Genomic DNA, 14,944 nt, shown 5'->3' on the forward strand with positions numbered 1-14,944 from the left:
CTCTCCATGAGGGAGAAAATGCTCTGTTCCTGGACTTTCCTGGTAATGTATGATTGCCATCACCTGTGGTGAGCTAGTTAATTGATAAGAAAGGTGTTTCACCACAGGTGATGGCAATCATACATTACCAGGAAAGTCCAGGAACAGAGCATTTTCTCCCTCATGGAGAGGGTCAGGTAATTATTAGGCAAGTATGGGTAGTGGGTACAGAGTAAAGTGGTCGTGGCGCCGGTTTCAACTGGGTAGAGACTAGAGAGAGAATGGTGGCAGTCTGGTGCCAGAGAGTGTAGCAGGCACACTCAGGTGGGTGACACAGATACATGCAGCATGTGCACCTGTATTGGTGACATTGCCCTGCCTATGCTGCCCAGACCAGCCGTGCCCAGGGCTCCCTCCCTGGGACTGGGGTCCGGAGCGCACATTACTGTATGTCCCCTGGCTGAAGAGGCAAGTGTCTCGCTGTTCCCGGCTGCAACCCCCGACATCAATGCTAGACCGCTCTACTCCCGCTGGCGACCACACCGCCCAGATTAGGGCTCCACTTGTCTCGTCACCCGTAAGCACCAGCACCATCCTACGCTCCCAATACAGCCAGCTACACACAGTGTTGCCAACTGTGAAATAAAAAACTAGCAATTTATTAGTGAAAAAATAGGATTTTAATTACCTACCAGTAAATCCTTTTCTCGTAGTCCGTAGAGGATGCTGGGGTCCACATTAGTACCATGGAGCATAGACGGGTCCACTAGGAGCCACTGGCACTTTAAGAGTGTGGGCTGGCTCCTCCCTCTATGCCCCTCCTACCAGACTCAGTCTAGAAACTGTGCCCGAGGAGATGGACAACTTCGAGAGAAGGATTTTACACAGATCGTGGCGAGATTCACACAAGCTCACATATACAAGGCAAACCAAGCTAACTAGCTTGAAACATCAGCAACGGCTGAACAAGATTACTTAACCAAGTAACAAAACAGTACTTAACCAAGAACTAAGCAGTACTGAACTAAGTAACCACTGCAGGATCACGAAGCACTGGGCGGGCACCCAGCATCCTCTACGGACTACGAGAAAAGGATTTACCGGTAGGTAATTAAAATCCTATTTTCTCATACGTCCTAGAGGATGTTGGGGTCCACTTCAGTACCATGGGGTACAGACGGTTCCGCAGGAGCTATGCGCACTTTAAGACTTTTTCAGAGTGTGAACTGGCTCCTCCCTCTATGCCCCTCCTCCAGACCTCAGTTTAGAAAATGTGCCCAGGCAGACTGGTCGCACTCTAGTGGAGCTCTACTGAGTTTCACTAAAAGACTTTGTTAGGTTTTTTATTTTCAGGGAGACTGCTGGCAACAGTCTCCCTGCTTCGTGGGACTTAAGGTGGGTACACACTAGTAGATATATCTGCAGATCAATTGATCTGCAGATATATCTATGGACGGATCGGGCAGTGTGCTGTGCATACACACTGCCCGATCCGTCGGGGACTGACGTCATGAACTGGGCGGGCGTGTACACACGCCCACCCATTTCAGCTGTCGGTCACCACCGGCCGCCGCAGCATGTCTACGGGCGGTCGGCCGACCGCCCCGTACACACACAGCGACGCGCCAATATATCGGTAGATATATTGGCCGTCGGCTGTGCTGCGCGGCCGACGCGATACGTCTGTGAATGACGGAGTTCACAGACGTATCGGCCGTACACACTGGCCGATGGTCCCGCGATATATCGGGCGTTCAAGAGAACGGGCGATATATCGACCAGTGTGTACGGGCCTTTAGGGGGAAGAAGTAGGAACCAACTTCCTAAAGAGTTTCATGGCTCTGCTTTTGCTGACAGGACACCATTAGCTCCTGAAGGGTACTGAACACTAGCTGCGGCTATGCGCTCACTCCCACAGCATACCGTCACCCCCCTAACAGAGTCAGAAGTCAGAAGACGGGTGAGTAGTATTACCGGAGGTCTGCAGAGAGGGATCTCCGGTCATCGTGATGGCTCAAGGTACCGCGCAGTGAGCGTGAACGCTGCGCGAACATGCTCTCCATTACACAGTGCACAGCAGGGAGGGAGGGGGGGCGCCCTGAGCAGCCAGTAGCGGATCTTGCCACGGGCAAGCAGGACTTTTGCCCGGGGCGCCGCCTTCTGGAGGGTGTTGGCACCATCCGGAGGGCGCCGCACCATGGCAAGATTCGCTACTGTGCACCCCGCCGCTGTGCCCCCCGCTGGTCCCCCGCTGTGAAGAGAACCAGACGCTATGCGTCTAGTTTCCCTTTCGTGGAGGGGACCTTTGCCGTGCAGTGCGCGATGATGTCATCGCGCACCACACAGCCTTGTGGCACAGACACTAGGGGTCATAATTGACCTCTAGTGTCTATGCTGATCCGAGGAGAGGACCGGCGCCGGTGGAGGTCTGCAGCGGTCTGGAATCAGGAGCGGGGATAGTAAGTATACATTTTTTTTCCTCTCTTTCAGCGGCGCTACAGGGGACACAAATGGGGGCGTAACTGACGACGCCCCCATATGAAGCCACGCCCCTATCGTTTTGCCCGGGGCGCCACAAGGGCAAGAACCGGCCCTGTGAGCAGCATGAAACGTACTCTTACTGGCAAAAAGTGGCATATGATGCTGTGGCACAGTCCTACACCCCCGCCAGTATAAATATCTAGTTTAATAGCTGAGGAAAAACGCGCCATTGCAGGGGGCGGGGCTTCTTCCTCAGGCAGCCAGCAAACTGCTCAGCGCCATTTTCTTCCAGCAGACAGCAGGGGAAGAAACGCTGATCCTCCTCTCCACTTCTGACTCAAGTATCAGGGGGAAAAAAGGGGGGAAAAGGGTATATTGTGGTACTATAACCTATTATTTGCAATATATATAGCGCGGAAAGTCTCTGTGTACAAAGTACGCGACACAGGGATTTTTGTCTCTGTGTACAAAGTACATGACACAGGGATTTCTTTATGCGCTGAGTTGTACACTGGCAATTCCTTTCTGTGTCCCTCTGACAGATTTTACTGTGGGTCTGTCCCCTATAAGCCCTGGAGTGTCTGTGGTGTGATTGTGCACTTGTGTGACATGTCTGAGGCAGGGAGCTCTTCCCCTGAGGGAGCCATTATAGGGACACAGGGTTGTAATGTGGTGACGCTGCCGTCACACCAAGAGCCTGAATGGGTGAAAGAATTATGTGATAGTGTGAATCATATCAGTAAGAGATTGGATAAGTCTGAGTCTCATGCAGAAAACTGGAGAAAATCTGTCGAAGATGTGATTTTTAATAGTTCTGCCTTTTCATCCACAGGGGACCCCTCTTGGTCACATAAAAGGTCATTTGCACAAATAGTACAAACTGATACCATCACGGACTCTGATTCCTGTGTCGACACCAGTGATTCCAGGGGAATAGATCCAAAGTTAGCAAAAAACATTCAATACATGATTGTTGCTATAAAGGAGGTGTTAGAAGTTACGGAGACCCCTCCTTTACCACAGGAGAAGGCTTACTTCTGTAAAGAAAAGAAAACTAATGTAACTTTTCCTCCATCTCATGAGCTGAACAGTCTCTTTGAGGGAGTATGGACAAATCCTGAAAAGAAATTTCAGGTTCCCAAAAGAATTCAGGTAGCTTACCCTTTCCCTGCAGAGGACAGGAAAAGGTGGGAGTCACCCCCTGTTTTAGACAGTGCCCTGTCACGGTTAACAAAAAAGGTGATTCTCCCTGCGCCTGGGACGGCTTCACTTAAGGAGCCGGCAGACCGCAAGTAAGAGAATACGTTGAAATCTATTTATGTGGCCAATGGGGCCCTACTCAGGCCTACCATTGCCTGTGCATGGGTGAGTAGTGCTATTTAAAAGTGGTCAGAAAACTTATCATCAGACATAGACACAATAGATAGAGACGAGATACTCCTAACGTTAGGTCATATCAAAGACGCTGCTGCGTACATGCTAGAAGCCATGAAAGAAGGAATATGGAGGCTCTCCCGTATAAAGGTGAGGCCTTGTTTGGAGATGGGCTGGATGCTTTAGTTTCTGCGGCTACCGCAGGTAAGTCAACATTCTTGCCTAATGCTACTGCGCCGGCGAAAAAGACACATCACTCTCAGATGCAGTCCTTTCGGCCCAATAAATACAAAAAGGGTAAAGGTTCCCCATTCTTTGCGGATAAAGGAAGGGGAAAATGAAAAAAGTTCACAGCATCTCCAGGATCACAGGAGCAGAAATCAACCTCTGCTTCTGCCAAATCTTCATCATGACGCTGGGGCTCCCTTGCGGGAGTCCGCTCAGGTGGGGGCACGTCTGAAACTATTCAGTCAGTTCTGGGTTCAATCTGGCCTGGACCCGTGGGTCGTACAAATAGTGTCCCACGGGTACAGACTGGAGTTTCAAGACATTCCCCAATGCCTATTTCTCTAACGTCCTAGTGGATGCTGGGGACTCTGTAAGGACCATGGGGAATAGACGGGCTCCGCAGGAGACAGGGCACTCTAAGAAAGAATTAGGACTACTGGTGTGCACTGGCTCCTCCCTCTATGTCCCTCCTCCAGACCTCTGTTAGAATCTGTGCCCGGACAGAGCTGGGTGCACTTTAGTGAGCTCTCCTGAGCTTGCTAATAAGAAAGTATTTTATTAGGATTTTTTATTTTCAGAGAGATCTGCTGGCAACAGACTCTCTGCTACGTGGGACTGAGGGGAGAGACGCAAACCTACTAACTGCGGATAGGTCGTGCTTCTTAGGCTACTGGACACCATTAGCTCCAGAGGGATCGAACACAGGAACGCACCCTTGGTCTTCCGATCCCAGAGCTGCGCCGCCGTCCCCCTCGCAGAGCCAGAAGCCGGCGTGAGAAGCAAGAAGACGTCAAAAGCGGCGGCAGAAGACTCCAGTCTTCATATGAGGTAGCACACAGCACTGCAGCTGTGCGCCATTGCTCCCACATTAAACCCACACACTCCGGTCACTGTAGGGTGCAGGGCGCAGGGGGGGGCACCCTGGGCAGCAATTAGGTACCTCTTGGCAAAAGCAGCATATATACAGTTGGGCACTGTATATATGCATGAGCCCCCGCCATTATTTTACACAAAATCGCGGGACAGAAGCCCGCCGCTGAGGGGGCGGGGCTTCTTCCTCAGCACTCACCAGCGCCATTTTCTCTCCACAGCTCCGCTGAGAGGAAGCTCCTCAGGCTCTCCCCTGCAGCAGGACGATAGAAGAGGGTGAAAAGAGAGGGGGGGCACATAAATTTGGCGTAAAAACAATATATACAGCAGCTACTGGGTTAACACTACGTTACTGTGTGATTCCTGGGTCATATAGCGCTGGGGTGTGTGCTGGCATACTCTCTCTCTCTGTCTCTCCAAAGGGCCTTGTGGGGGAACTGTCTTCAAATAGAGCATCCCCTGTGTGTGTGGTGTGTCGGTACGTGTGTGTCGACATGTCTGAGGTAAAAGGCTCCCCTAAGGAGGAGATAGAGCAAATATGTGTGTGAGGGTGTCTCCGTCGACAACGCCGACACCTGTTGGATATGTGTAATTAAGTGCTAAGGTGAATTTATTGCACAAAAGATTAGAGAACAGACAGGAAATCTACCCATGTCTGTCCCTCTGTCGCAGAGACCTTCAGTGTCTCTCAATGCTCACTATCCAAAATAATAAACACTGATGTCGACACGGAGATGGACTCCAGTGTCGACTACGATAATGCAAAGTTACAGCCAAAATGGCAGAAAAGTATTCAATATATGATTATTGTAATAAAAGATGATTTGCATATCACTGATGACTCATCTGTCCCTGACACAAGGGTACACATGTTTAAGGGGAAGAAAGCTGAGGTAAATTTCCCTCCTCTCATGAGGAAAAAGAGCGGGAATCTCCAGACAAGAGACTGCAGTTTCCCACAAAGAATTCTCAGGCAGTCTCCTTTCCCCACTAGGGCCAGGATACGATGGGAATCTTCCCCTAGGGTGTCACGTTTGCCCAAAAGGTAACCTGTCGTAACAGCTATTCTCAGGGATCCTGCAGATAGCGTGCACATTCTGGTACACTACTCAGACCGGCGATTGAGTCGGCATGGGTTTATAGCGCTGGGGCAGCGTGGACAGGTACCTTATCAGCACAGATTGAGACCCTAGTATGTAGATATATATAGATATATGTATATATAGAGATATATATATATTAAAGATGCTGTCTTAAGAGATTTATATATATATATATATATATATATATATAAAACATGCCCAAAGAGACATGAGTATACTGGGTCCTAGAGACAAAGCTATGTCGATTTCTGCTTGACGTGTCCTGTAGAATATGCAATGGACAGATGATGCCGACTTAAGAGGCATATGGAAGGCTGAGGATTGTGTGGAGAAGGGTTCTCGGACCTGGTCTCCACAGCTATAGCTGGTAATTCTGATGTTTTGCCTTATATTCCTGCACAGCATAGGAAAGCACGACATTATCAAATGCAGCCTTTAGAACAAAGAAACAAGAAAGTCCGAGGTGCGTCCTTTCTTGCCAGAGGCGGGGGCAGAGGAAAGAAGCTGCACAACACAGCTAGGTCCCAGGAACAGAAGTCCTCCCCGGCCTCTACAAAAATCCACCGCATGTCGCTGGGGCTCCACAGGCGGAGCTAGGCCCGGTGGGGACACGCCTGCGTAAGTTCAGCCACAAGTGGGTTCACTCCCTGTTAGGTCCCTGGGCATTAGATATTGTGTCTCAGGGATGCAAGCTGGACTTTGAGAAGATGCCCCCTCACCGACGACCCTGCCGGCTTCCCCCCACGAGAGGGAAACAGTGTTAACTGCAATTCACAAATTGTATCTTCAGCAGGTGGTGGTCAAGGTTCCCCTCCTTCAACAAGGAAAGGGTTATTATTCGACCATGTTTGTAGTACCAAAACCAGACGGTTCGGTCAGACCCATATTGAATTTAAAATCCCTGAACATATACCTGAAAAGGTTCAAGTTCAAGATGGAATCGCTCAGAGCGGTCATCGCAAGCCTGAAAGGGGGGGATTTTATGGTGTCTCTGGACATAAAAGATGCTTACCTGCATGTCCCCATTTATCCACCTCATCAGGAGTACCTCAGATTTGTGGTACAGGACTGTCATTACCAATTCCAGACGTTGCCGTTTGGTATGTCCACGGCACCGAGAATATTTACCAAAGGTAATGGCGGAAATGATGGTGCTCCTGCGAAAGCAAGGAGTCACAATTATCCCATACTTGGACGATCTCCTCATAAAGGCGAGGTCCAGAGAGCAGTTGCTGATCAGTGTAGCACACTCTCGGGAGGTGTTACAACAGCACGGCCGGATTCTGAATATTCCAAAGTCGCAGCTGATTCCTACGACGAGACTGCCCTTCCTGGGCATGATTCTGGACACAGACCAGAAGAAGGTGTTTCTCCCGGAGGAGAAGGCCCAGGAGCTCGTGACTCTGGTCAGAGACCTCTTAAAACCAAAACAGGTGTCGGTGCATCAATGCACGCGAGTCCTGGGAAAGATGGTGGCGTCATACGAAGCCATTCCCTTCGGCAGGTTCCATGCGAAGAACTTTCAGTGGGATCTGTTGGACAAGTGGTCCGGATCGCATCTTCAGATGCATCGGCTGATCACCCTATCCCCCAGGGCCAGGGTGTCTCTTCTGTGGTGGCTGCAGAGTGCTCACCTTCTCGAGGGCCGCAGGTTCGGCATACAGGACTGGGTCCTGGTGACCACGGATGCAAGCCTCCGAGGGTGAGGGGCAGTCACTCAGGGAAGAAACTTCCAAGGGCTGTGGTAAAGTCAGGAGGCTTGTCTGCACATCAATATCCTGGAACTAAGGGCCATATACAACGCCCTGAGTCAAGCGGAGCCTCTGCTTCGCAACCAACCGGTGCTGATTCAATCAGACAACATCACCGCAGTGGCTCATGTAAACCGCCAGGGCGGCACAAGAAGCAGGGTGGCGATGGCAGAAGCCACCAGGATTCTTCGTTGGGCGGAGAATCACGTGCAAGCACTGTCAGCAGTGTTCATTCCGGGAGTGGACAACTGGGAAGCAGACTTCCTCAGCAGGCACGACCTCCACCCGGGAGAGTGGGGACTTCATCAAGAAGTCTTCACACAGATTACAAATCGATGGGAACTGCCACAGGTGGACATGATGGCATCCCGCCTCAACAAAAAGCTACAAAAGGATTGCGCCAGGTCAAGAGACCCTCAGGCGATAGCTGTGGACGCACTAGTAACACCGTGGGTGTTCCAGTCGGTCTATGTGTTTCCTCCTCTCATACCCAAGGTGCTGAGAATCGTAAGAAAAAGAGGAGTGAGAACAATACTCATTGTTCCGGATTGGCCAAGAAGGACTTGGTACCCGGAACTGCAAGAAATGCTCACAGAGGACCCATGACCTCTGCCTCTCAGACAGGATCTGTTGCAACAGGGGCCCTGTTTGTTCCAAGACTTACCACGGCTGCGTTTGACGGCATGGCGGTTGAACGCCGGATCCTAGCGGAAAAAGGCATTCCGGATGAAGTTATTCCTACGCTGATAAAGGCTAGGAAGGACGTGACAGCAAAACATTATCACCATATATGGCGAAAATATGTTGCTTGGTGTGAGGCCAGGAAGGCCCCTACAGAGGAATTCCAGCTGGGCCGGTTCCTTCACTTCCTACAGTCGGGAGTGACTATGGGCTTAAAATTAGGGTCCATAAAGGTTCAGATTTCGGCCCTATCCATTTTCTTTCAAAAGGAACTGGCTTCTCTTCCTGAGGGTCAGACGTTTGTAAAGGGAGTGCTGCATATTCAGCCCCCTTTTGTGCCACCAGTGGCACCTTGGGATCTTAACGTGGTGTTGAGTTTCCTGAAATCTTACTGGTTTGAGCCACTTAAGACCGTGGAGTTAAAGTATCTCACATGGAAAGTGGTCATGCTATTGGCCTTAGCTTCGGATAGGCGTGTGTCAGAATTGGCGGCTTTGTCATGTAAAAGCCCCTATTTGGTTTTCCATATGGACAGGGCAGAACTACGGACTCGTCCGCAATTTCTGCCGAAGGTGGTGTCATCTTTCCATTTGAACCAACCTATTGTGGTGCCTGCGGCTACTCGTGACTTGGAGGATTCCAAGTTACTAGATGTAGTCACGGCTTCGAAGATTTATGTAGCCAGAACGGCTGGAGCCAGGAAAACTGACTCACTGTTTATCCTGTATGCATCCAACAAGCTGGGTGCTCCTGCTTCAAAGCAAACTATTGCTCGCTGGATCTGTAACACGATTCAGCAGGCTCATTCTGCGGCTGGATTGCCGCATCCAAAATCTGTAAAAGCCCATTCCACAAGGAAGGTGGGCTCTTCTTGGGCGGCTGCCCGAGGGGTCTCGGCATTACAGCTTTGCCGAGCAGCTACTTGGTCGGGTTCATACACGTTTGCAAAATTCTACAAGTTTGATACCCTGGCTGAGGAGGACCTTGTGTTTGCTCATTCGGTGCTGCAGAGTCATCCGCACTCTCCCGCCCGTTTGGGAGCTTTGGTATAATCCCCATGGTCCTTACGGAGTCCCCAGCATCTACTAGGACGTTAGAGAAAATAAGATTTTACTTACCGGTAAATCTATTTCTCGTAGTCCGTAGTGGATGCTGGGCGCCCGTCCCAAGTGCGGACTTCTTCTGCAATACTTGTATATAGTTATTGCTTAACTAAGGGTTAAGTTATGTTTGCGTCAGGTTGTCTGATGCTCTGTTGTTGTTCATACTGTTAACTGGGTAAGTTATCACAAGTTATACGGTGTAATTGGTGTGGCTGGTATGAGTCTTACCCTGGATTCCAAAATTCTTTCCTTGTACTGTCAGCTCTTCCGGGCACAGTTTCCTTAACTGAGGTCAGGAGGAGGGACATAGAGGGAGGAGCCAGTGCACACCAGTAGTCCTAATTCTTTCTTAGAGTGCCCTGTCTCCTGCGGAGCCCGTCTATTCCCCATGGTCCTTACGGAGTCCCCAGCATCCACTACGGACTACGAGAAATAGATTTACCGGTAAGTAAAATCTTATTTTTTCAAATCGACCTTACCAGCTTCTATTCCAGACAGGCAAGTGGTAGCAGCAGCAATATAAAAATTGTGTCAGGATCAAGTCATTGTCCTGGTTCCCTTGTTACAACAAGGAGAAGGGTTTTATTCAAGTCTATTCGTAGTTCCGAAGCCGGACGGCTCGGTCAGACCGATTCTAAACCTGAAAACTCTGAATCTCAACCTGCAAAGGTTCAATTTCAAGATGGAATCTCTGAGGGCAGTGATTTCCAGTCTGGAGGCAGGGGACTTCATGGTGTCAGTGGACATAAAAGATGCCTACTTACATGTTCCCATTTATCCTCACATCTAGCTTATCTGAGATTCGCAATACAGGATTGTCATTATCAATTTCAGACGTTGCCGTTCGGACTCTCCATGGCACCAAGGGTGTTCACCAAAGTGATGGCGGAAATTATGGTCCTCCTTCGACAGCAAGGAGTCAATATAATTCCTTACCTGGACGATCTCCTGATAAAAGCGAAGTCCAGAGAAAGGTTGGTGCAGAACATTGCACTCTCCTTGACAGTACTTCAACAACACGGTTGGATCATAAATTTTCCAAAGTCACACTTGGAACCGATGACAAGATTTTCCTTTCTGGGGATGATACTGGACACAGAAGTACAGAGGGTATTTCTTCCAGTAGAAAAGGTTCTGGAAATCCAGAGAATGGTCAAACAAATTCTGAAACCAACAAGAGTGTCGATTCATCAATTCATTCGGTTGTTGGGAAAGATGGAAGCGGCCTACGAGGCCATACAGTTTGGCCGATTCCATGCCAGAGTATTCCAGTGGGACATGTTGGACAAGTCCGGATCCCATCTACACATGCATCGGAGGATAATCCTGTCATCCAAAGCCTGAATTTCGCTCCTGTGGTGGCTACACAGTTCTCACCTACTAGAGGGACGCAGGTTTGGGATTCAGGACTGGGTCCTAGTAACCACGGATGCAAGTCTCCGAGGCTGGGGAGCAGTCACACAGGGGGAAAGCTTCCAAGGAAGATGGTCAAGTCAAGAAACTTGTCTTCACATAAACGTTCTGGAGTTGAGAGCCATTTACAGCGGCCTTTTACAAGCGGGGCATCTTCTTCAAGATCAACCCGTACAGATCCAGTCGGATAATGTAACAGCAGTCGCGTACATAAACCGTCAGGGCGGAATGAAAAGCAGAGCGGCAATGGCAGAGGTGACAAAGATTTTCCTCTGGGCAGAAAGACATGCAAGAGCTCTGTCGGCAATTTTCATTCTGGGAGTGGACAACTGGAAGCAAACTTCCTCAGCAGACACGATCTCCATCCAGGAGAATGGGGCCTCCACCAAGAAGTCTTCGCAGAGGTGACAAGTCTTTGGGGGTTCCTCAAGTAGACATGATGGCATCTCGTCTCAACAAGAAGCTTCAGAGAGATTTTTCCAGGTCGAGAGACCCTCAAGCAATAGCAGTGGATGTACTAGTGACCCAGTGGGTGTTACGGTCAGTATATGTCTTCCCTCCACTTCCACTCATACCGAAAGTTCTCAAGATCATAAGAACAGGGGTTCAAGCGATCCTCATTGTCCCAGACTGGCCAAGGAGGGCTTGGTATCCAGATCTTCAGGAGTTGCTCATAGAAGATCCTCGTCCTCTTCCTCTTCACGAGGACCTGCTGCAGCAGGGGCCGTGCGTGTATCAAGACTTACCGCGGCTACGTTTGATGGCATGGCTGTTGAGCGCCGGATCCTAGCCCGAAAGGGTATTCCCAAAGAAGTCATCCCCACTCTTATTCAGGCCAGGAAAGGAGTAACATTTAGACATTACCACCGTATTTGGAGAAAATATGTGTCTTGGTGTGAAACCAAGAAGGCTCCAACAGAAGAGTTTCAGTTAGGACGTTTTCTCCATTTTCTCCAGGCGGGTGTGGATGCGGGCTAGGAGAAAAGGATTTACCGGTAGGTATTAAAATCCTGTTTTCTCTTACGTCCTATAGGATGCTGGGGTCCACATTAGTACCATGGGGATGTACCAAAGCTCCCAGAACGGGAGGGAGAGCGCGGAGGCTCCTACAGAACTGATTGACCAAACTTAAGGTCCTCAGCGGCCAAGGTATCGAAATTGTAGAACTTGGGAAACGTGTTCGACCCAAACGAAGTAGGTGCTCGGCAAAGCTGTAAAGCCGAGACACCCCGGGCAGCCGCCCAGGAAGAACCCCGCCTTACGAGTAGAGTGGGCCTTAACAGATGTAGGACACGGCAATCCTGCCGTAGAATATGCATGCTGGATAGTGAACCTGATCCAGCGAGAGATAGTCTGCTAAAAAGCAGGACACCCAAGTTTCTTGGGATCTTACAGGACAAACAGAGAGTCCGATTTTCTGTGACGAGTAGTCCTCTTCACATTGATTTTCAGAGACCTTACAACATCCAAGGACTTAGAAGAAATTGAGGAGTCAGTAGCAACTGGCACCACAATAGGTTGGTTGATATGAAATGCCGACACAACCTTCGGAAGGAACTGTTGACGTGTCCTGAGCTCAGCTCTATCTTCATGAAAGATCAAGTAGGGGATCTTACAAGACAACGCCCCCAGCTCCGACACACATTTAGCAGAAGCTAAGGCCAACAAAGTGACAGCCTTCCATGTGAGTGTCACTAGCCTAGACTGAGGGTGCTGTGAACTCGGGGATTCTTCCGATGGTTGGGAAGAGGAACCACAACTAAGTTGGAGAAGGGAGGGCCTGATATAGGATCTACTCATACAGGACACTGACAGTGGAGTTTGATGAAATAAGAAAGAGCTTTATTGCGAAAGAGAACAACTTAAAGTCAAATGCCAACGGAATAAATGAAAGGAAAGTCCAGACCCACTGGAGGGTTAAGTGAGCAGTAATGGGGATGCTGGTAATTGAAGAACTGTGGGTGATGTTGAAAGTCACTGATATCCTGTGGACCTTATGAATGATGATTATTAGCACGGATGGTTGAAGAACTTGTAAATGGTGACAGAGACGCTGATGATGTGAGAAACTGAAGTGCAGGGGTTTTAGACGCTTTGAATTTGTAGACCTTGAGAATGGAGACTGAGATGCTGTGGATGTGAGGGATTGGAGTGCAGGGGTTTTAGACGCTGTGGATCCGTAGAACTTGTGAATGGAGACTGAGACGCTGATGATGTGAGGGTTTGAAGTGCAGGGGTTTCTGACGCTGTGGATCTGTAGAACTTGAGAACGGAGACTGAGACGCTGATGAAGTGAGGAATTGAAGTGCAGGGGTTTCTGACGCTGTGGATCTGTAGAACTTGAGAACGGAGACTGAGACGCTGATGAAGTGAGGAATTGAAGTGCAGGGGTTTGAGACGCTGTGAGACTATGGAACTTGTGAACGGAGACTTGAGACGCTGATTCCTAGGAGCACGGATGACTGGAACGCAAGAAGGTTACCGGCCGCTGAATACACCGAAGCTGGAGCAGTGAACTGGCAGCTGGAAATGCCGGAGGCACTGGGGTACGAATGCAGGAATCCTTGCCGGAAGCAGGAGCACTGGCATCTACGTCAGGGAAGACGATACTCAGGCACTGAAGCTCTGTCTAGCGTCTGACTTTGAATCTCCCGCCAGCCCTGGATTGGCAGAGCAGTTTGATGACGTCACCTGCCCCCCGTCCACGCGACGCCGGGTGTCATGGCGGCGCCCATGCCCCGGAGAGTCGCCGGTAGCCGCACCAACCAGACGCCGGAGCCCATGGCCCACCGAAGACAGAGGCCGCAACACCGACCAGCAGACACGCAGGGGTAAGCGCGGCGAACGCCGCCTCTGGTGTGTGACAGTGAGAAACTTGACCTCAACCTCCTGTAGAGGCTCAAACCAATCCGATTGGAGAAACTGCAGCACCACGTTAAGATCCCACGGCGTCAAAGGCGACACAAAGGGAGGCTGGATGTGCAGAACCCCTTTCAAAAAGGTCTGAACCTCCTGGAGGGAAGCCAATTGTTTCTGGAAGAAAATAGATAGGGCCGAAATCTGGACCTTTACGGATCCCGACCTCAGGCCCATATCCACACCTGCTTGCAGGAAGAGGAGAAACCGTCCCAGTTGAAACTCCACCATAAGAAACTTCTTGGACTCACACCAAGATGCATATTTTTTCCAAATACGATGGTAATGTTTAGACGTTACTCCTTTCCTAGCCTGTATCAGGGTAGGAATAACCTTGTTCGGAATGCCCTTCAGAGCTAATATCTGGCGTTCAACCTCCATGCCGTTAAACGTAGCCGCGGTAAGTCTTGATAAGCCAACGGCCCCTGCTGCAGCAGGTCCTCCCAAAGAGGAAGAGGCCTTGGCTCTTCTAGCAGTAGATCCAGAAGATCCGCATACCAAGCCCTTCTTGGCCAGTCCGGAGCAATGAGGATTGCCTGAACTCTTGTTCTCCTTATGAGTTTTAGAATTGTTGGAATGAGTGGAAGTGGAGGAAACACATATACCGACTGGAACACCCACGGAGTCACTAGGGCGTCCACCGCCACGGCTTGCGGGTCCCTCGACCTGGAACAATTCCGCCGAAGCTTCTTCTTGAAACGAGAGGCCACCATGTCTGTTTGAGGTACACCCCAAAGATCTGTTACCTTCGTGAACACCTCCGGATGGAGTCCCCACTCTCCTGGATGGAGATTGTGTCTGCTGAGGAAGTCCGCTTCCCAGTTGTCTACTCCCGGAATGAAGATTGCGTATAGCGCCAACAGGTGTTTTTCTGCCCAGAGGATGATTCTTGTTACCTCCGACATTGCAGCTCTGCTCTTCGTTCCGCCCTGACGGTTTATGTAAGCCACTGTTGTTACATTGTCCAACTGCACTTGAATGGCTCGATCTAGCAGAAGATGGGCTGCTTGGAGAGGACCATTGTAGACGGCTCTTAGTTCCAGAA

At 50.0% G+C, this 14,944-nt stretch overlaps 1 long non-coding RNA gene across 1 annotated transcript in view; it reads left to right on the plus strand.

The window, feature by feature from the left end:
• Positions 1-14,944, plus strand: part of LOC135051347 (uncharacterized) — a 182,084-nt gene that overhangs the window by 102,623 nt on the left and 64,517 nt on the right. The window lies entirely within an intron of this gene.

Source organism: Pseudophryne corroboree, chromosome 2 (assembly GCF_028390025.1).
Source record: "Pseudophryne corroboree isolate aPseCor3 chromosome 2, aPseCor3.hap2, whole genome shotgun sequence".
Taxonomy (NCBI): Eukaryota; Metazoa; Chordata; class Amphibia; order Anura; family Myobatrachidae; genus Pseudophryne; species Pseudophryne corroboree.